Source organism: Podarcis gaigeae (assembly GCF_964106915.1).
Source record: "Podarcis gaigeae genome assembly, chromosome: 9".
Lineage (NCBI taxonomy): Eukaryota > Metazoa > Chordata > Lepidosauria > Squamata > Lacertidae > Podarcis > Podarcis gaigeae.
The window spans coordinates 23,888,080-23,909,948 of record NC_139685.1 but is presented as its reverse complement, the minus strand read 5'-3'; the positions used below and the strand labels follow the sequence as shown (position 1 = coordinate 23,909,948).

Below are 21,869 nucleotides of genomic sequence, written 5' to 3'. Positions count from 1 at the left end.
CTGTGAACACACTTTGAGTGCCATAATTGCAAAAAGGGGTGCTATAAATTGTTTGACGTTAGTATTGATTTTTAAAACAAAAAACCCTCCCATTTTCCAGATTTAGAAGACTGGAAAACTAACTCACAAGTTGGTCTTTGCTTCCTAATCTGAAAAGCAAAAAAATATTTTAAAAAACCACTCCTAATTAGAGATAGGGGAGACATTTGATTGCATTTGCATTTAAAGGTGAATCTATCTTTTTCATACTTTGCTTTATTATTTATTTATTTATTTATTTATTTATTTATTTATTTATTTATACCCTGCCCATCTGGCTGGGTTTCCACAGCCACTCTGGACAGCTACCAACAGAATATTAAAAATAGGAATAAACATTTTAAAAGTTCCCTAAACAGGGCTGCCTTCAGATGTCTTCTAAAAGTCAGATAGTTGATTATTTCCTTGACATCTGATGGGAGGGAGTTCCACAGGGCGGGCGCCACCACTGAGAAGGCCCTCTGCCTGGTTTCCTGTAACCTTACTTCTCGCAGTGAGGGAACTGCCAGAAAGGCCTCGGAGCTGGACCTCAGTGTCTGGGCTGAACGATGGGGTGAAGACTCTCCTTCAGATATACTGGGGCGAGGAATTTTAGAGCTTTAAGGGTCAGCACCAACACTTTGAATTGTGCTCAGAAATATACTGGGAGCCTATGTAGGTCTTTCAGGACCGGTGTTAAAAACATATGGAAACCGAAACAGAGCCATCCTTTGCAAGTCACACTTCTCTGAATTTTGCAATGTAATTCTCCAACCAAGTAATGTGTAAAGCAATGCCTATGTTAGGGTATAATTGGTGAAAATAACATTTAAAAATTCATTAAGGAAAATTGCTTGGCAAAAATGTGCATGTTAGGTACAATGTCATACAAAAACATGTATGTATTGGGAAAAATTCACACTAAATGGTGATGAATTTTCAAAAGGTCTTAAAAAATAAAAATAAAAGGCAAACCAATGTGTAAATGTGGAGAACTGAATTTAAGATGGGGAAAATGACAAACTGAGATAAACTATCAGATTTGCCTATCCTTACCCCTCATCCTATGTTCAGCCATGCTGGAAGTGGGCAACTATTTTGTGTGTTTTCCCTCAACCCTTGGTAGTAGAAATATTGGAGGAAAAACCCTGGAAGACATAGGAAGACAAGTTCCAGATTCCACCCCAACAAGGGTTCCATTCTATCTTTGTGGTGCAGGCAAGAAAGAGGGGATAGAATGCAATTTCTACCTTCATCTTATTTACTAGATTTCAATAGCTGCTGCTTTGCTGCATTCAAAATTCATTGCGTGGCGATACCCGCCCCCTCCCACAGATGGAATAAATAAAGACACCGGACACCAGAATTTAGGTTGATGGGCGAAAAATGGCCACAACTTTATTGATTACAGGTAAGAGCGGTATTGGCCTTAGGCATTGGCCCTAACAGTCTATCCAGTCTAACCGGGGAGGGTTAAGCACCAACAGGGGGAGCCCCCGAGATGCACATCCCTAGGCGCTCCCCAAGGGGTTACCGCTCGGGAGCACGCTTTAGGCCCTAGCCTCGGTAGGTTTTGGACGAGGCGATGCCCCCCGGAGTCCTTTAACGAACTACCCTCCAAGCATTGGGGGAGGTGATGGCGATCCTCCCCCCCAACCTCATTTGCATAACAATACCCCGGCCAATGCCTAAAACTATTTTGTGTGTTTCCCCTCAACCCTTGGTGGTAGAAATATTGGAGGAAAATCCCTGGAAGACATAGGAAGACAAGTTCCAGATTCCACCCCAACAAGGGTTCCAGTCTATCTTTGTGGTGCAGGCAAGAAAGAGGGGATAGAATGCAATTTCTACCTTCATCTTATTTACTAGATTTCAATAGCTGCTGCTTTGCTGCATTCAAAATTCATTGTTCTGTCTTGCATCATCTCTTTCCCTGCCCACACACAGAGCTTATCTGCAAAGCTTGACTTTCTCTTTCCTTTCCTAGTTAAAAGGCCTGAGTTCACAATCTGCCAGGGGACAGACTTTGAGATCTCGCCCCCGCTCCCCGCTTATATTCTGCAAGGCTACAGAGCTATCTTAGAGTTCTTTGCAGAAAGTGGAGAGCAATGTTATGCAAAAAGCTTCACAATGAAGCTGATACTCAATTATTCTCTTTACAGTGGTACCTCGGGTTGCAGACACTTTAGGTTACATACGCTTCAGGTTACAGACTCCGCTAACCCAGAAATAGTACCTCGGGTTAAGAACTTTGCTTCAGGATGAGAACAGAAATCGCATGGCAGCAGCACAGCAGCAGCGGGAGGCCCCATTAGCTAAAGTGGTACCTCAGGTTAAGAACAGTTTCAGGTTAAGAATGCAACTCCAGAACGAATTAAGTTCTTAACCCGAGGTACCACTGTCTTATTCCTTTTATTAAAAAAACCCTTTATAACTATTCAATGTTTTTTACTGTTGTTTTGCTTCCCCTTAGGTAAATCAGTTTATGCTCGGTGAAAACAATGGTCAAAATCCACATAAATATCAATATCTGTAGACCCTGGACAGATGTAGAGTTTGTCTGCGAGTGCAAAACTTTTGCAAGCTTGAAACCGTCTATACTGGCTTATTTTGTAAGGGGGGGGGGTGTTACAGTATATTTCTGACACATAATTGTAATTTTCTACATAGAATTCATATAGTTCCTGCTGATAATGACACACAGTTCTGACAACCTCACAGAAGGTTCAGCATTCTGTTTTGATGAAAGCTGGTTTTCAAAATTGCCAAGAAATGTAATCAAAGCTAGCGGTACTGAAATATCACCACTTATTTATATATATTTCAACTATTAGAATACTTGATTTGGACCTAGGATTATAGGTGAATTTCAATGTTGCATTTCACACTTTTAGATCCTGCCCTTTACCCAATGGTAGAACTAAAAGTTACATGACAGACAGACAGACAGACAGACAGACAGACAGACAGACAGACAAAACACTAACAGCTGCATTTCCTGGAGAAAAAGCCACTTCCGAGCTGGAGAGGAGGTGGGGTTGCGGGCTTCATGCTCTTCCCCCACGTGTGCAGGGGCTGGCTTGCAGCCCCCGCGAGAGCAGGGAATCCTCGGGCATGTCATCTCCCTTGCCAGCCAATCGGCTAGCCCTGGAGGCATGGCCCGTGCTATTTAGGGCCGGCGTGCCTGATGATTTCCCTCTTTCTCTGCTCCAGCGCCTCAGCTGCTCCGGTTTCCCACCTTCCCACCCTTTAGCTTTGGCTCCTTGACATTGCTATGGACTTCGGTTGGTCGCCGTCAAGGGGCCTGGTGGGAATTTTTTGCACTTGGCACCAGCCATTTGCTTTTTCACCTACCTCGTAGCAAATCGTCACAACTTCCTCGGCATTGGCGGTTAGGCATTGGTAAGGGTATTGTTATGCAGATGAGTGGGGGGGGAGGAAGCACATCACCTTCTCCCATATCGAAGGGTAGTCCGGTAAAGGATTCCGGGGGGCATTGTCCTGTCCGAAGCCTATGGAGGTGTGGGCCTAAGGCACGCCCCCAAACGGTGACCCCGGGGGAGCTCCTAGTTGATTTACATCAGCAGGACCCCCACTACTGGTGGTTAACCCTTGCCGGTCTTCTAGCAATCAGGCTGAAGCCGGTTAATCGATAGGACCAATGCCTAAGCCAATACCACTCAATTCCTGTAATCAATAAAGTTGTGGTCCAATTTTGCCCATTAACCTAAAATACTAGTGTCCTGTGTCTTTATTTCCATTGGGGAGGCGGAAACTCACCACGCAATCGCTTTGGAGGGAGGTGGAGTGGAAGACCTCTGGAGGGCATTTCTCTGCTCCAAATCATCTCCCAAATCTTCTTTTCACTAGAAAGCATCACTCTTGAATGCACATATAATATATAATTAAAATCTAAGATCCCCCTGGCATTACGGCCTATAACAAATCAGAGTCATTTGAGCACAAAGAAAGGTGGGGGGAAATGCATGGTCTCCAAAACCTGAGCCCGCTAAATATGAAAGCTTCTGTCTCTGGGTCACTTCAAACATGCATATTCATGACTTAATTTATTAACGAACACTTGATAGCTCACAGACAAATATGATGAACAACATAGCATTTGAGGAGATGTGAAGTGATACATGAATTGGCATTTGATCTGTGATGGTTCATTAACACATACATGTGTGAAGCATCCTTTAGTTCCAGCATATGCCACAAAGCTATTGAGCATGTTCAAAACAATGGCAGGCATGGAACGTCTGCTACTCACCCAAATCCCGCTGTTTATGGAGAGATTTGGCTAGAGAGATGAAAGCATGCAGCATAGCAGGGTAATATTTTTAAAAGGATATATCAGAAGGTCGTAAAGTCAAGCGGAAGCTTTCCAGTTCTGCAGAAGGTCTTCAGGTGGAATGTTAAATAAAACATGGTGGGCAAAGAGGGTAGAGAGAAAGCACAACATGATGTCTACAATCTTAAACAGGGCCGGATTAAAATATGCTGAGGCCCTAAACTATGCCTACTCTAACAACCCAGCAGCATTACCAAGCCTAGGTATTACACTGGTACCTCGGGTTACAGACGCTTCAGGTTACAGACACTTCAGGTTACAGACTCCGTTAACCCAGAAATAGTACCTTGGGTTAAGAACTTTGCTTCAGGATGAGAACAGAAATTGTGCAGTGGCAGCGGGAGGCCCCATTAGCTAAAGTGGTCCCTCAGGTTAAGAACAGTTTCAGGTTAAGAACGGACCTCCAGAATGAATTAAGTTCTTAACCCGAAGTACCACTGTATTCTAACAGAAAGGAGAAAGAAAATAGAAACAGTAAACTCTTGTATTTGCATATAGTGATACTGAGACAAGTGTGCAACTAAAAACTAAGTAAAATATATATCTTGTAATAAGCCTACAGAATTTACATGCAAAATCTGCATGTCAAATACGTTTCTATGAAAATGCATTATAATGCAACAACACAATAATGTCAAACTTAAAATTAAGTATTAAAAATTGTATTTAGAGACCACTCATAAAGTGAGGCCTTCCTGTAGTTTAGCTTGTGCTAAGTAAACCCATTGCTGGTTTTTAAGATGGATTGCACAGACTTAAGTTGATGGTTGAATGGGGGGGGGGATCTAATAATATACAAAATGGGAGTGCAATTAAGAATAGCCATTCGGTCTGTGCCAAGTGTCTGACAACTTTGATTCATGTATCCAAGTTTTCTGGAGGAAATGGACTTCTCTTCCCAAATTTCTCAAAAGTACAAATGTTCACTTTCAAAACAAAACAAAACACGTATTCAGTGTCATTATATGCTGCTGCTATGTCATTTTCCCCCCAGGGTAGGGATACTTTCTCCCTCCTAGACTTATCCCAAACAATCAGGGATCATGTAATGAATGACAATGAATATCATCACACTGTGTAACCAATCAGCTTTGGCTATGTGCTTACAATCATTCAATGGAACAATGCCCATTTCGAGTGAGGAAGTGCTTCCTAGACTGGTCACATGAGTGATCCTATCTAATCAAGGGCCTCTGAAACATATTCTGCATAAGGCAACACTTTTGTCCTCCCTTTGCAGTTATACTTGAAAACAAATTGAAATGCTGATTAAAATGTTCATGAAAATCCTTGCCTTTGGTTCAGCCGAGCAACCTATTGTTTCTCCATATAGAAGGACAAAATGGAATAGCATTCTGACTCCCTCTGCTGGATTAGTTTTTCTTATCTGTGTAATAAGGCTATTAAAAATGCAAGGCTGCATTCTTATCAGTCAAGACTGAGGAGTTTTACTGTAAAAACTCTGCATTGCCATAATAAAATGTGGAATATGGAAACAACTTTTTATCAGTAAGCCATCCATTGGTTGCCTATTGTCAAAATGGAATGTTGAAGCTGAAGGAGACTATAAGCAGTAAAACCAGAGAGCTGAAAACTACTGAACACAAGACAATATCTAGGCAGGCCGTAAAGAGCATAGTGCAATTCTCTTTCGGATTATGCTAGTAATTGTCTGACAGCAGACAGTCCAGCATTTGCCAAGTTCTCCCTGCCAGGCGAGAGCAGTCCAGTTTTGCAAACTGCATTTCTCACAGGAAGCTGTGCTTGAATGCAGTCCTCTACCGAATTTAGTGAGGCTTACTTCTGTGTAGACATGCATCGGCTTGCACTATTAAGAAATCTTTAAATCAGCGGTAGCCAGCATGGTCCCTCCAGGTGTTACAGATTACAGTTTCCATCAGTCCCAGCCAGCATGGGCAATGGTAAGGGATGCTATGAGTTGCAGTCGCAACACCTGGAAGCACCATGTTGGTTGCCCCTGCATTAAATGCTACATTCATGCCATGGAAGGTCCTTTTAGATGGATTCATCTCTCAGCTTTAGTGTCACTGTTCTAGCCCTACGACCACATTGGCAAGGTTGATCAGAAGGGTCTTTTCCATAGAAGCTGCATGCTTCTTTCACCAGAGTGCTGATTCTAATAGAAAGACCCATACCATCAGGCTCACACATGTGGGCTGGGCCTTTTAAATCTTGCACCATGGGACTGATGCACAGAACCCACAGAAAAGTGCTTCCCATGGTGCAGAATTTAAAGAACATGGGAATAAATCCCAAAGAATTCAGTGGTAAGTAAAGGTAAAGAGTAAAGGTAAAGGAACTCTGGATGGTTAAGTCCAGTCAAAGGCGACTATGGGGTTGCAGCACTCATCTCACTTTCAGGCCAATGGAGCTGGCGTTTGTTCACAGACAGCTTTCCGGGTCATGTGGCCAGCAGGACTAAACCACTTCTGGTGCGACGGAGCACTGTGACAGAAACCAGAGCGCACAGAAACACCGTTTACCTTCCCACCACAGCAGTACCTATTTATCTACTTGCAATGGCGTGCTTTCGAACTGCTAGGTAGGCAGGAGCTGGGACAGAACAACCCGGTGTGGATTCGAACTGCCAACCTTCTGATTGGCAAGCCCAAGAGGCTCAGTGGTTTAGACCACAGCACCACCTGCATCTCAGGATTGTTTTATAGACTTGTACATCTTGAAATATTAGAACATGGTTTGTATGGAATAAGCTTTTGTAGGCTACAGCCCACTCCTTCCAATACATGGAACCATCTAGAACAGCTTGATAACCCCTGAACTAGAATGTTGGCAAGTGCATGCGTATTACAGATATAATAAAAAGCAGTTGTGTGATCTGCTCATTGCTTATCAGCTAGAATCTGCATCACTGCATTTTGAAATTCTCACATGTGCCAACTTTGATGGACCAAATTTGTGTAATTAATTTATTGCATTTTAGACCAAGAACAGCTGAAGACACCGCATTGTCTCCCCCTGCTCTAGCATAATGCCCAAGAGACTTCATCTCTGGTTGATTTTTGAGTCTAATACTGTTGCTAGTCATCTCCAGATCCTCTTACAGATTCATGTATGAACACCCTCTCAGTTATAACTTTCCAGTTCTTATGATATCCTCTAAGGAATACAAAGATTTTACAGACGTTTTTCATTTAGCATCCCTTCATGACAACAATGCTTGTAACACACATACTGAGACTAAATGACATTGGATTTTTTTCGTTTTCTCCTGATTTTCTTATCTTGCAACTAAAACGTAGCTTTTGCCCTCCAACAGATAGACTCCCAACACTTTTTGCCAAAACTTTTAATCATAAGCATTCTTCTCCGAATGATGGGCTCTTAACTTGTTTACGCTGGAAGGGTCAGTAGGGCATCTGGATTGGATTCAGATGGTCCTGAGTTCAGTTCCCAGCATATCCAGGTTGGGCTGAGAAAGAACCCTAGAGAGTCGCTCCCAGTCAGTGTAGACAACACTGATCTAGGTAGGCCATTGGCCTGACTCACCACAAGGCAGCTTCCTCTGTTCCTATGCAGAAAAATGAACAAAGACTCTTATGGCACCTTAATGACAGTGGATTGGAAGCAGACTACTCATGGGTGGAAGTTCACCCATAGGATACTCCACTAGATGAAGGGAAGAGGTGACTTTTATTTGTTTTCCCTTTCCCCTTTAGTGCTCTGTACACCCTCAAGCTGCTCCAATGGCTTGTGGGGACTATTTGGAACAGTGTCAGAGATGGCACTGGAGACTGCAGGAAAAACTGGCAGAAATTACTTACATACACACATTTCCCAGAGCCTCTGCTGGTTCTCAGTTCCTTCCATGAATTGAAATCTGGATCCAACCTAATCAAATATATTATGGCATCCACTTTCATGGTCTTGAGTATGACATATCTGATGAAATAGACTCTCGTCCACAAAAGCGCATGCCATAATAAACAGGGCTCTTTGTTGTTTTTTGCCAAAGGATTCAATTAATTCTCTTGGGGAAAGCACAGATCTAAAACAATCAGCCTGAGAAAGTCAAGTCCGTAACAGAGCCATTTATTATTTGCTAAGATTCATGTCTGCTGCTTTAAGCTAGATGGTGGCATCTGCACTTAACTCTCACAGCGGAAGAATAAATGTACCGCAGTGGACAAGGGCTTTAATGAAGGAAAATTGGGATGGCCTAAGTTTTGGAAATAACACAAATATCAGGACAAAGAACTATCCAAGATACCCTACTGTAGCCAAATTGCTTGCACTTTTTCCCATGAGTGGAGATCGTTATTGACTCTTGCTAGGTAAAGATAATGTTTTGGAAGTTCCATGGAGTTATAATAGTTGGAGTCAAATAAAGCATATTCTTTGTCAATTTGCAAGCTTGTAGCCAGGTGAATACACAGACAGCATGACACATCTTTCTACAGAAGTGCTATACAAAGGAGACTTTTGTGATACTATACTAACACTTCAAGATTCAGAGTACACCTTTCAGCCCTAGGGCCAAAAGAGTTTTATTAGCAAATTTTCAACACAGTGGAAAACACAGTCAGGCAGCAAATGTTCAAGTAACTGCAGCTTCAGTTACAGAAAATATAAACACAGGTGTGACTATAATTAATCCACAAGTATTTCTTTTTCAGCCAGGTAAATATAACAGTCCCCTGCTGACAGAGCGTTCTGAAAAACTTTCACATTTGTTATATTTTATGGACAAAGGACGAAATGTGATGGTGATGGTTGTCATTGTCATTTTAAGCTCATCCTTAAAAAAAAGGAAAATGGGAGAATGATGGTGGAGACAGAGGCCAAAACTACATTTAACAACAGATCAAACCAAGGAACCTGGAACTCCACCAAACAGCCATTATACAAGTGGCAGGTGGGAGAGTGTAGTTAACCCTTTCATTGCTTGCCCTTTCTCTTTGAATTCCCTTTATCCCCCCCCCCCACACACATACTTTTCTTTTTTTAAAAAACACATATATGAAACTGGCTGGAAAAGGAGCATATGATCTAGTAGGAGGAGCACCAGACAGGGCAGAACTCCATACTGACACTTCTCTGCTCTCTTACATTGATGATGGGTATAGAGTAATGGATAAATGAGTTTCACTTGATTGCTGCGACTGCTTTAAGCAAACCATCAGACATCAAGCACGCAGTCAAGTGTAATACCAGCTCATGGTATCTCAAACACTTGCATAAATGGATGGAGAATGTAGGGAGGGTCTGTAGGCCTCCACCTATATATATATATTCCCATCCCCAATGACATGTAGTTTCTCCTGGACCCATCTCCACTACCCATGAGTTTTGGGTCTTGAGGAAGCCTGCCCTCATAGCTTTATGCAGGTAGACTTCCTCATGTCAAATGTCTGTGTGAACAGTGGGTATGGAAGGAGTCACTCATCATTAGGGACGGGTGCTGCAAGCTCAACGCTGCAGGGTCACTTCTACAAACAATCCAGAAGTCCACAGATAAAATGTCAGCATTAAAATCACATTAAAAGGCTTAGAATAGTTGTCATGTTATTTGCTGAGTTAGGGTCTGCAGGACCTTTAGCTAATCAGGGTTTACCTATATGACAGAAATTGCCCTCCCTAGAAAGGATTGGGAGGAAGGAACATATTGTTTCAGGGATGGGTTAATCAATTGGCAAGCTAGGAACCTGCCCAGGCCCTCACATCTTTAAGAGTCTCAAAATCAAGAAGGAAGGAAGGAAGGACAGCAAGCTTCTGTGCAAAAAGTCAGCCAATAAATCTTCCTTAATCAATAAATGCTCTTTAGCGACATGCTTGTCAAATGGTAGGAATCCATACAGAAATAAGGCAAAAATGAACTGTAGCTGAGTGGATAGGTGCTACCTCCTAAATGTCCTTCACCTCCGGGTTTTCATGGAGAAAACTCTGGAGCAAAAAAAAGGGTGATCAGACACAGACTCTCAAATCATGGATGGTGCCAGGAAAGTGCAGAGGAAAGGTAAGGGCAGGTAAGTTCCCAGTGTTTGGCACATCTAGCCCAATTTGCTGCAGCAAATAAGAGTTTAGAATAGGAAATGCCAGTCTGGGGTTCAAATATAGGGCAGGATGAACCAGCCAACCACTATTCCAGCACATTGTCACAAAACATGATGTTTATGCCAGTAATGGCTGCAGAAATGTCAGCTCAAATGCTGAGTATTAGGTGAAAAAATGATTAACACTGCCTGTGTACTTTATAAATACAGGGCAGGAAAAAAGTCACTATACAAGTGCAAATTATTCTTATTTACTCACAACTTATATTTGTGTATAGAAAATTACAGTAGGAGCCAAGATCACACCACCATGAATAAAACCGTAAGCCAAAGTTTGCCGTCGTTGATTAATACAAATATTTTTGTTATGCATATGTGAGCAGTTTTACAACATCAGTCCTTGTGTGCCACAGTGAGAATCCTTCAGCTTATTTTGATTATCCTCGGAAGGAAACACGATCCCATTACAAAATTACATTAGGCAATGTTTATCGACAAATATTTTGATAGTGCCTTCATAAAACGGGTCAAAGCTTTATTTGGGCCGGGGGGAAACAACGCACCTGAGATTAAACCATGTTCATTTTTATGGCATGACAAGGCTTAACTGACAAATGGGCTCTCGGCCCCTGGATAGTCTACTCAACTGGATCGTAATGTACCTTATCATTCTTTCTTAAATATTCATCTAGTTTTAAGAATGAAAATGGGGTGGGGGGAAGGTACTGGTACTCACCGACAGTTCCTGCACCCGCCCCGCCAATACCATCGCAAGCACCACCAGAGAGCTGACCAGGGAACATAGTCAGCAGCAGACTGCAGTGCACGGTGAATGATTACTGCCAGGTCTTGGGGAATCAGACCCTTCCCACAGTGGCAGTCCAGAATCAGAGAAACAATAAACATTCTTACCAAGCAATTTATTCAATAATTCACAGAGAGTGACGAAGGAATGCAGCTTTCCCTAATAAAGGCATTGCTCCAAGTAAAGTCCCACCCCCTATGTCTCCCCTATTCAACGTCACTCCTGCATCAGTTAATCTGAGCTGCCTGCCTCTGAGCTCTCTCTTCTAATACCCTCAATGCCCACCTGGTCCTGGGAGAAGGGGGTTAAGAATGCTTTCCAAGGACACTGAGTCTGTCAGATGTCTCTCCCCCAGTGCTGCTGCTTCTTCCTGCTGTTCTTCTTCCAATATTTCCCAGCTTCTGCCCTCTGCACCCTTCCACAAACCACTGTTCTAAATCTATACTGTCCTCCTGTTCTCGGGAAGGGTCAGGAAAAGGGGGGGAGGCGGTCCCCACCATTCCTCCGCAGTCTAGCCCCTGACAGATACTGATTTTAGACTCCTGTATCACAGACTTTAGCTGATGGAGTGTTACTTTCAAGGTAAATGAGTATAAATGATTTTTTTTAATTTTGTCTACTGCTTCTGCCCCTTGGTGCTGATGTAGATATATGTGTTATTATTGTATGGTGCTCTCCAGTATGGTGTTGGACCACACTGGTCATGCTGGCCAGGGTTGATGGGAATTATAAGTCCAGCAACACTTAGAGGGCACCACATTGACTAACAGTGCACTCCAAATGACTGCTTGTATCATGTCCAGAATATTTATACCATGGTGCAGAACATCTTAAGAACAACCTGTGCTGCATATATTGGATCTCTGCAAATTAATTAGTTTTTCAAATGATTATGTCACTTATTTCATATGCTACCAGTGTTCGGGACATCTTGACAGATCCCAAATTTAGAATTGTGACCTTTTTCAACTATCTCCTGGAGGTTAATAATTAACTGGAACACCTCTTAAACCATATTAAGTATTTTTGATGGGAACAGCATGAAACAATTTCTTTGATCAAAGGGATTAACTAGTTCTTTGCCATTGCAGAAATTTCTACAGAGCCAGAAACATTTATGTATATTTCCTTATTATTAGAACTCATGCCACCATCTAAGTACGAAGTACTTGGATTCAAGAGCTATTTCTTTTTCCTGGTGACTTCAGCAGACCTAAAATATTTTTTACACATAGCCCATTGGTTGCTGTCTCTTCTGTAGTTGCTCCTACATCAGTCATGGTCACCAGTTGCTTGTGTGATATGCAAAATACATTGTTAGAAATTCCACATGGTTGGTTACACCAGGGGTGAGAGACCTGTGGCGGTCCAAATGTTACTGGACTACAACTCCCAAGTTCGCATTCATGTCTCAGCAACATCTACACTGGCTTGGTCGTCTCCATAGAATGGAAGATGGTAGTATCTCTAAGGATGTGCTCTATGGGGAGCTGGCTTCAGGCACCAGGCGCAATGGCAGACCAACTCTGTGTTACAAAGATGTATGCAAACATGACATCAAGGCTGACAACATCAATCCCACTGTATGGTAATCCCTTGCAGATGACCACAATGCCTAGAGACAGACAGTCAGGTCATGCATCCATAGCAGTGACCAGAGGAAGAATGACCTCTGTAAGGAACACAGAGAGAAGAAACGCCATAGTGCATCTGTAGCAGCACAGCTGGACACCTTCATCTGACCCAGCTGCAATAAAACATGTCTCTCCCATGCCAGGGTCTACAGTTACCTTCCAACAGCTTGACTTCACCCCCCAAAATGTGCTCCTCCATTGTCTCCCAAGACAGAAAGATGTGAACAACAACAAAAACAACCTCCACCATCCTTGACCACATTGGCTGTCCAACAACATCTGAAGGACCACAGGTTTCCCAACTTTGTTTTACACAGACCCTGTTCACAAAAAGGAGCCACAGAGGTTGCACCCACATCAGTTAGGATGCTTGAAAAGTTGGAAAGCTCACTCTCTTTTTACCAACTGCCTGTTTCATCCCCCCCCCCCAAAAAAAAGAAACCAGCTCCATTTCACCACCTTTGTGGGTGGATTTTTAAAACACTCCTACAGATAGAGTTCCACTGCCCTACATCAGATCCCTACAAAAGGCAGCCCCCAAAGACCCCTTTCGGAACTCAAAGATTGCTCTCCCTTCTCCGTCTGAGGTTGCTTCCAAACAGGTGTTTATTGTAGGATCCTCATGCTTGCTTCCCCACCCCCACTCTCCGCAGCATCCACATGATGTCCTTGGCATCAGCCTGCATCCCACCTCCAATTCAATCTGGGTTTATCATTTCTAAGAAGTGAAAATACAATAAAAACCGTCGGCAATGACTTGTTTGTGGAATCTCAACAACCCATTTGCAAATTTAGCCCCAGACTAGAAGGAGGAGACTCTTGAGAGTCCCATGGACTGCATGAAGATCAAACCTATCAATTCTTAAGGAAATCAGCCCTGAGTGCTCACTAGAAGGACAGATTGTGAAGCTGAGACTCCAATACTTTGGCCACCTCGTGAGAAGAGAAGACTCCCTGGAAAAGACCCTGATGTTGGGAAAGATGGAGGGCACAAGGAGAAGGGGACGACAGAGAACGAGATGGTTGGACAGTGTTCTCAAAGCTACCAGCATGAGTTTGACCAAACTGCGGGAGGCAGAGGAAGACAGGAGTGCCTGGTGTGCTCTGGTCCATGGGGTCACGAAGAGTCGGACACGACTGAACGACTAAACAAGAAGAAGAAGAAGAAGAAGAAGCCACAATCATAGGTACTCAAGAAGAGCCCTATGGAATCAGGCCAAAGGCCCATCTAGAACCTAATCTTGTTCTTACAGTGGCCAACCAGATGCCTAAGTGAAGTCAGATGCTGCAGCACTCTCCCTACTTGTGATTTCCAGTAATTCCATCTCTACCCCTTTGTTCCTGTATGGTCCTTTATAGGAAAAAGGTTCCCCACCTGAACAGAGAGACCTTGATTTCATCAGCTGTAGGGGGAAATATGTCCCTGACTTCCATTCAGAACATATTCAGTAAAAAACAGGTATCTCCTAGTTACTGTAGGCAACTAGCCACAATCTCTCTAACGAAAGGATGTGGCTGGCAAGTTTGACCAGTAAGATATTTAAGCCACCCTTCTGGTTCCATTAACCCTGTCCTCTCCAAACACAGACTCCATAACAGCTACTGTAAGTAGCAAACTCATAATGATAACTTTGTAACATGGGTTGGTCTTCTCCTTTAACTGGGAGGAAATCTTACCCTTTATCATTTATAAACTTTTTCTTCCGCAGCCTAAAATGTGTTGCCTAATTCAGCAAGGATTCCTTTTTTACAGCACAATCATAATGACAATCTTATAAGTCTCATTGAATTGAATTGGGATTACTCCCAGGTAGGTGGGGTTAGGATTGCAGCCGTAGTCAATTAAAAAGATGTCCATTGGTTAATCTAACTAATCTATCAATTTAGTGCCACATCCTTGCATTTTACCTTCAACCATCATATCATGCGAAGTTCAGCTCCTAATGAATGTAAGTTCAAACATGAATCCAGCTCAGAATCGACATAGTCTACTGGTGGCAAGGACGGCAGCAAACTGTTTCATCACCTTGAGCAAACCAGCAGCATTACACATTGCTGTGACATGCTCCCATGCACGCCTGCTTTTTTCATATTCAGATACTGTATATCTGCCATTTGAAAGGCATTATTCAATTCATCATCCCGCTCTACCTCTGCAGCTGTAAAGATACTTTAGGCAAAGGGTGTCCTTTTCTGTTGCTCTATTTGTTGTAAGAACATTGCTGCATTTTCAACGCACCATGCTTTGCTTTGAGCATAAGACAAACCCAACAGTACAAATAAGAGGAGATCATGTGGAATGCAGCAAGATACTCAAATTCACCCAGGTGCATCGCAAGGCAGCCTTCGGGCTCCACTACCACAAAAAAAGACTTTAAAATTCTATCATTTAAAAAGTTGTGTGGTGACGTTTAGCCTTTATATTGTTGTCCAAAGTTAATTGGCAAATTACATGAGGTGAGTGGCAATGATGTCGGCGGACAGATTTACCACCAAGCTGACATCAGCCATTTTGTGTAGATGGTTGGCTTGCCCACAAACCTTTTGAATGGCAATATTGTGTTTTTGACATCTCTACTGTAAATATTTGAGAATATATGGGAGCAAATACCACACCCTCTCCTTCAAGCTTCCATTGCACAAGCCGAGTAGTATATTATACTTTGTCCAAACTAAACATTACAAAAAGCACGGCTGCTATTTGCCCCAGAGCAATATAGTGGGTACTCAGCACATCAGATGTTAAAACACAGTTCTGTAGTGCAGTGGTCACCAACATTTTCGGATCCATGGGCACATCCGTAAACCAGAGAAAATCTCATGGGCACTACAAACACCCTGAAACCAAGCACGCACAGTCTTTTGGCTACAATAAAATGCTTCTTTCAAGCTTAATTTCAGTGTGGGTGAGGAAGGGACCCTGTGACCACCAAGGAAAATCTATGTGGACATATGTGCACCTGCATGTGCACACTGGTGACCCCTGAGGCAATGGGCAGTTTTTATTCTGCAGCTTCCTCTCACTTTCCCACATGCAAAATATTCAAATCCCCAAGGTGCCATGGTATGTGTGTGCATCCATCTTCCTTTCTTCTCTACCACTGTGAAGAGCAGGAAGGGACCAATATGGTGAAAGCTAGACCATGAATTGTGGCAGGGGGCGCATTGAGGCTCTGAGCTGTGTAGGGCTTGGGGGGGATAATAATTTTTATTAGTTTTCAATTACAATAATCCAATAATAGCCTCATTATAACAATGCCAAATTATAATACAGTTACTAATACCAATCATTCAGATGCCAAATTATATAATTTAGGTGCCCCCCACATGATAGAATTGATGGTTTGATGATTTACTTTATTTCTGTGTTCCAAAATCTTATTAATTCCAATTACACTCCAGTCAAAATAACAATCCCTTATACAACTGCAATATTAACGGCTTCCATACATATTGACACATTAAATGATTTATAAAGCTGCAAGTGAAGCATTCAAAATATATCCCTGTTCTTACCGTGTGTGGCAATGATTCTGTCCGTGATGATATATCTTGCACCACCTGGAGATTGGGGTGGCATGCAACTAGAGTTTACCACTTAACCTACACCATCTGGCTGGTTCTCCTGCACTTTTGCATTTGCCCAGGGAGTGAGCAGCAAGGAGAAGAGGACAGGCCTCCTGCCCCCCCCCCATGGAAAAAGAGCCCCCCCCCATTGCGGTAATCCAACCTAGAGGTTAGCAGAGCATAGGCCACAGAAGTTAGGGTATCCCAGTCCAGATAGGGGCATAGCTTGGCCACCAGCCCAAGCTGCTAGAAGGCACTCGAAGGCCACCAAGCAACAGTAATGGCTCCAGGAGCACCCCCAAGCTATGTACCTTCTCCTTAATATAACCCCCTCAAGAACAGGCAGTCTCCAATCCATCTGGTCTAGGGACCCACCCAGTAACAGTGCCTTATCTGGATTGAGCTTCAGTTTATTGGCTCTCATCCAGTCCCTTACCAAGGCAAGACACCAGTCCACTGCCTTGCCTGCAGATAAAAATGAGAAATAGAGCTGTGTGTCAGCAGCATATTGCTGACAACACACTCCCAAACTCCAGCTGATTCCACTCAGCAGCTTCATGTAGATATTAAACAACACGGGGGATGAAATTGAACCTTGAGGGACCCCACATTGAAGACCACATTTTGCCAAAAAACATTCCCCAAACATCAACCGCTGAAGACAACCATCCAAGGAGGACTGGAACCACTGCAAAGCAATGCCGCAAAAACTCAACTCAGATAGCCTCTCTAGGAGGATACAGTGGCTGATTGCATTGAAAGCCACTGAGAGGTCAAGGAGGATTAACAGGAACACATTGCCCCTGTCTCTCTCCCGACAGAGATAATCATATAAGGCGACCAGGGCAGTTTCTGTGCCAAAGCCAGGCTAAAACCCTAATTGAAATGGATCTAGAAAAGTAGTCTCCTCCAATAGTGCCAAGATCTGGACATTGACCAGCCACTCAGTGCCCCCCAAAAGGGAAGATAGCAACTGGCCAGTAGTTCCTTCGGTTTTCAGAATCTAGGGGTGGTTTCTTAAGGAGCGGTCTTATCACTGCCTCCTTCAAACAGGCAGGAATCACCCCCCTCGTAAAGAGATATGTTTGTAAGGGTGCCAAACATGTTTTAGAGGACAAGCTATGGCAAACATAATGCATCTTAATGGAATTGTGGTGAAATGGATGGCAGCTAGAGAAGGAGTTTCATATTGATAGTCATATTCTTACCATAAGGGGTATATAAAATATGGTACTCACATTTAGAGGGACTTAGATATGGGTTCTTGGATACAGGTGCTGGACTTTTTCTGCGGTCTTCATTGCCTTTAGGAGGAAATAATGGGTCAGAGTGTCAATGAGAATCATTTGCGCTTTTATTCAGTCTGGAAATGCAATGAAAGGGTAATAATAAAAAGACATTCTGAATTCTCCCTTTTAGAAATATGTAGGCTTGAATGAACAAAGTAACAAATCCCCTTCCTGGAGGTATAACATATTATGCTGAGGAATAAATATCCATGGATCTTACTCTTTCTTTCTCTGTTACTACGATGGATTCATATCCAACCATTTATCGATTTAAGGCTTTACTTAATTTTTATGGCTTCCCACATGAGGAATATCAGTTGACTGCTGAATGGTTTTGGTCATATATCATGCAGTAAGAATGGAACTTAAGTAAAAAAAAGCTTACATGGAATCTTTCCCACTTTCTTGCCAGAGCAGCTGTTGATGTTATACTAGTGCAAAAAGATGCTGCAGGCAGGACATGGGCACAGAAGTTGTGATCAGAAGTTCCTTCTCCTAGATTAGTTGCTGACCAGAGTTAATGAGCCACTACTGACCATCACTGTCAGTAAAAGGGCAAATAAGGGGGTGACTCACACTCATCCAAGATGGAAACTCAAGACTGGTCCAGGGCATGATCATCTCACCTATCAGGTTTGTTTGTTCACTGTCTACCTATCCATAGGTAAGTGAATGGGAACTGAAGCTGAGTGCCAATGCCCCCTCAAAATTGTATACCCTGTCTGTGGGCAGAGAAATTTGGGGACCCATTTCCTCAATTTTCTCCAAGGAATGAGAAATTCTCCAACAATGTCTTGGGAAGTGGGGATTACCATTTACAGTTGGAATAACACGTCTTCTTTCTGCTCCCCTAAGTTTTTCTCCCCATCACTGCAGGTTGTTTTGCTGGCAGTTTGGCCACCATTTTGTATCTCTGCAATACTTCAGAATTTAAGTGTTGTTACAGCAGCAGCAGCAGCAGCAGCAGCAGCAGCAGCAGAAGAAGAAGAAGAAGAAGAAGAAGAAGAAGAAGAAGAAGAAGAAGAAGAAAAGGAATTGTGGAATTTGGAATTTGCGGCCAAGGAGTGTGGTGGAGTCTCCTTCTTTGGAGGTCTTTAAGCAGAGGCTTGACAACCATATGTCAGGAGTGCTCTGATGGTGTTTCCTGCTCGGCAGGGGGTTGGACTTGATGGCCCTTGTGGTCTCTTCCAACTCTATGATTCTATGAAGAAGAAGAATTTGGATTTGATATCCCGCCTTTCACTCCCTTTAAGGAGTCTCAAAGCGGCTAACATTCTCCTTTCCCTTCCTCCCCCACAACAAACACTCTGTGAGGTGAGTGGGGCTGAGAGACTTCAAAGAAGTGTGACTGGCCCAAGGTCACCCAGCAGCTGCATGTGGAGGAGCGGAGACGCGAACCCGCTTCCCCACATTACGAGACTGCCACTCTTAACCACAACACCACACTGGCTCTCACACAGAACATTGGGGGAGAGATGGTTGCCACCACAAAAAATGGAGTGAGCCAAGGACCTTCTGCATGAAAAGCATGTGCTTGAACATTGAGCTATAGTTGTTCAACATCTGTCTCTTCTATACCAACATTGCTTAATGTTAATGTTTTATTCTTATCCCTCCTTGCTCACTCTCTACCTGCTTGCTGGTTACTGTTTTTGCCACCCCCTTATCTCACTGAGAAACAAAGCTCTTTGATGGCAAGTGCCTCATAGAAGGAGGTTGTGCCATCTCAGGCTCGAAGCTCTGGGAACTTTGCTTCCCAGATAGAGGAGGAGGAGAAAGGAGTAGTAACAGGGCAGCCAAGAGATCAGGGAAGGACAAGGGTTAAATATCAGTGTTCAATTGATTGATGATGTGCTACAGAGAGTTGTTTCTATAAAAATTAAAAATAGACAAAAGAGCTTCCTCTCTGTATTGAATCTGTCTATAGCCCCCTAAGAGAATAAGTGACACATGTTGACATAAGTAGAAAGCTCAAGGAAGCATATTGTAAAACTTCAATGGGGTGGTTTGAGTGGCAGCTGGAGGAAATAGCCAAGCTGCTGTTCATGGTTTGCTGCTCAAAGACTACCTTGCATAAGAACTGCATTGCAAGATGAGATGAGACCACTTAGTTCTGTGTTCTGTTTTGGACACAGCAACTAAGCCTGATGTTTGAGGAAAGAATTCAAGCAATTTATCAGGGCATGGCATGGGGGAAGTGGGGATATTTCCTTACTCATTCTATAAAAGCAAACCCCGACTTCCACTCCAATGATTTTCCTAAACCTATACTGCTGCCACCATTCAATATCACTTAAAACTTTTGTACCCTTAATTTACCAATAACCCTGGTAGCTGTGGGATAAAGCTAGTCACACTCAGTTACTATATTTAACAAAGATATTGGAGTTTACTTATTGCAAGATTATGTACTGCAGAAGCTTATGGTTCCTTTAATATAGTACTGTCTGTCTTTTAATGAGTGCACACTTTGTTAACTTGCTACTTTCATTTTAAATATCAACAGCTTGTTTTAAAACTACAGTGGTACCTCAGGTTAAGAACTTAACTCATTCTGGAGGTCCGTTCTTAACCTGAAACTGTTCTTAACCTGAGGTACCACTTTAGCTAATGGGGCCTCCTGCTGCCGCCGTGCTGCCCCCGCACAATTTCTGTTCTCATCCTGAAGCAAAGTTCTTAACCCGAGGTACTATTTCTGGGTTAGCGGAGTCTGTAACCTGAAGCATCTGTAACCTGAAGCATCTGTAACCTGAGGTACCACTGTACTACAGTATTACTAAACCCAGACAGCTTTGAGGAACCAGTTACCCTATTCAAACTTTTCTACCTTATTGCCCTTATATTTTCTCTGCCCCAGTTAAGCCTCACCAACACTATAACTGAGGCAAAGCTGTCAACTTTTCCCTTTTCTTGCGAGGAATCCTATTCGGAATAAGGGAATTTCCCTTTAAAAAGAGGGAAAGTTGGTAGCTATGAACTGAGGATTCATGTTGAAACCCCATTCCAACCCCTACTAACCTACTGAAGGTCTGTTTTGGCTGCACTGTTGTGAAATCTTCCTCTGACTCCCCTACCAGACACTAGAGACCAGCGTTCCAAACTGCCTCTCACTTCTTAGCACTGGGGTCAGCTTCTCCCCTCAACTCTGCACTCTAAGCCACCATAAGAACATGAGAGCCTGCTGAATCAAGCCAGTAGCCCATCCAGTCCAGCATCATGCCCTCAAGCGGCCATCAACCCACTCTGCCTTTCTCTGGGGGGTCTTCTTTCATCTTCCTTGACCATCTTCCTCTGCTGCCTTCTTATTCTGGCTGTCCACCACAAACATCAGCCAACACAGACTGACCCTGACTGACTAGCACCGACTTATTCTGACCCCTCCAGCCCAAGCCAATCACACTCACTTACTGAAAATTCTAAACCAGCACTCACCAATCAGGATGTGCACATCTTCTGTCCTTCATTTGCATACTGAGAGTTCTATGTCTAACCTCTTCCCAGTGACAGTTAAACCAACTTTTACCTGACCAGAAAGAAGACTTCCCCCATCAAACACATTACAAGGTTCCAATGAGTTCTTTTTTTCCTCCTTGCAGTTCTTTGCTGCATCCGCATGTCCCTTCTAGGACGCATGCTTGTCCTCATACTGAGAAAACCCTTTTCCAAGTAAATCGTATTTGAGAGGTCTTTCAGGTGTTGTATCTTTCTCCTCCCCTTTAAAAATAGTTCCACGTTGGGATGGTTATCCAGGGCTGGTTCTGTTGTTTGGCAAAGCCTTGGGAGGAACTAGTTTATTGTAGCTGAGGATTCTGTCCCATTGCCTGTGTTGGAAGTTAGGTTCAGCTGACAGTGTGGTTGGCTTCAGTACTTGGAAGGAACAGAGCACCACCTTTTCCCTTGGCCCAGGCAGCAAAATGTACTGGGCTGGTGCTGTGCTTATCTGATATTTGCACTTGAACTGGATAATTATGCCCTGTATGAGAAAAACCAATTTTCATTCCAGTATCTCAATTGCAAAAACAGATCACACATCACACATATTTCTGCTCTTTCCTCTCTGCCCACAGACTTTCAAAATGGGTGATTGCCGGGGGGGGGGGGTCTGGTATCTCAGCTTTGAAAAGTAGATCTACCTCCTGAACCTGCATCCGAATTTCATCCAGATAGCTT

General features: G+C 43.2%; 1 long non-coding RNA gene across 16 annotated transcripts in view; it reads right to left on the bottom strand.

Annotated features, from left to right (window-relative positions):
* The window catches only part of LOC310852507, a 227,236-nt gene that overhangs the window by 156,347 nt on the left and 49,020 nt on the right, over positions 1-21,869 (bottom strand). For 7 of the 16 annotated variants that reach the window (XR_014568161.1, XR_014568163.1, XR_014568164.1 and 4 more), the window contains one exon: positions 17,649-17,714. This is a non-coding gene — a long non-coding RNA (uncharacterized lncRNA). Of the gene's footprint in view, positions 1-17,648; positions 17,715-20,717; positions 21,054-21,222; positions 21,673-21,869 lie in introns of those variants that run through there. The other 9 variants (XR_014568173.1, XR_014568174.1, XR_014568175.1 and 6 more) reach the window with 4 other exon arrangements.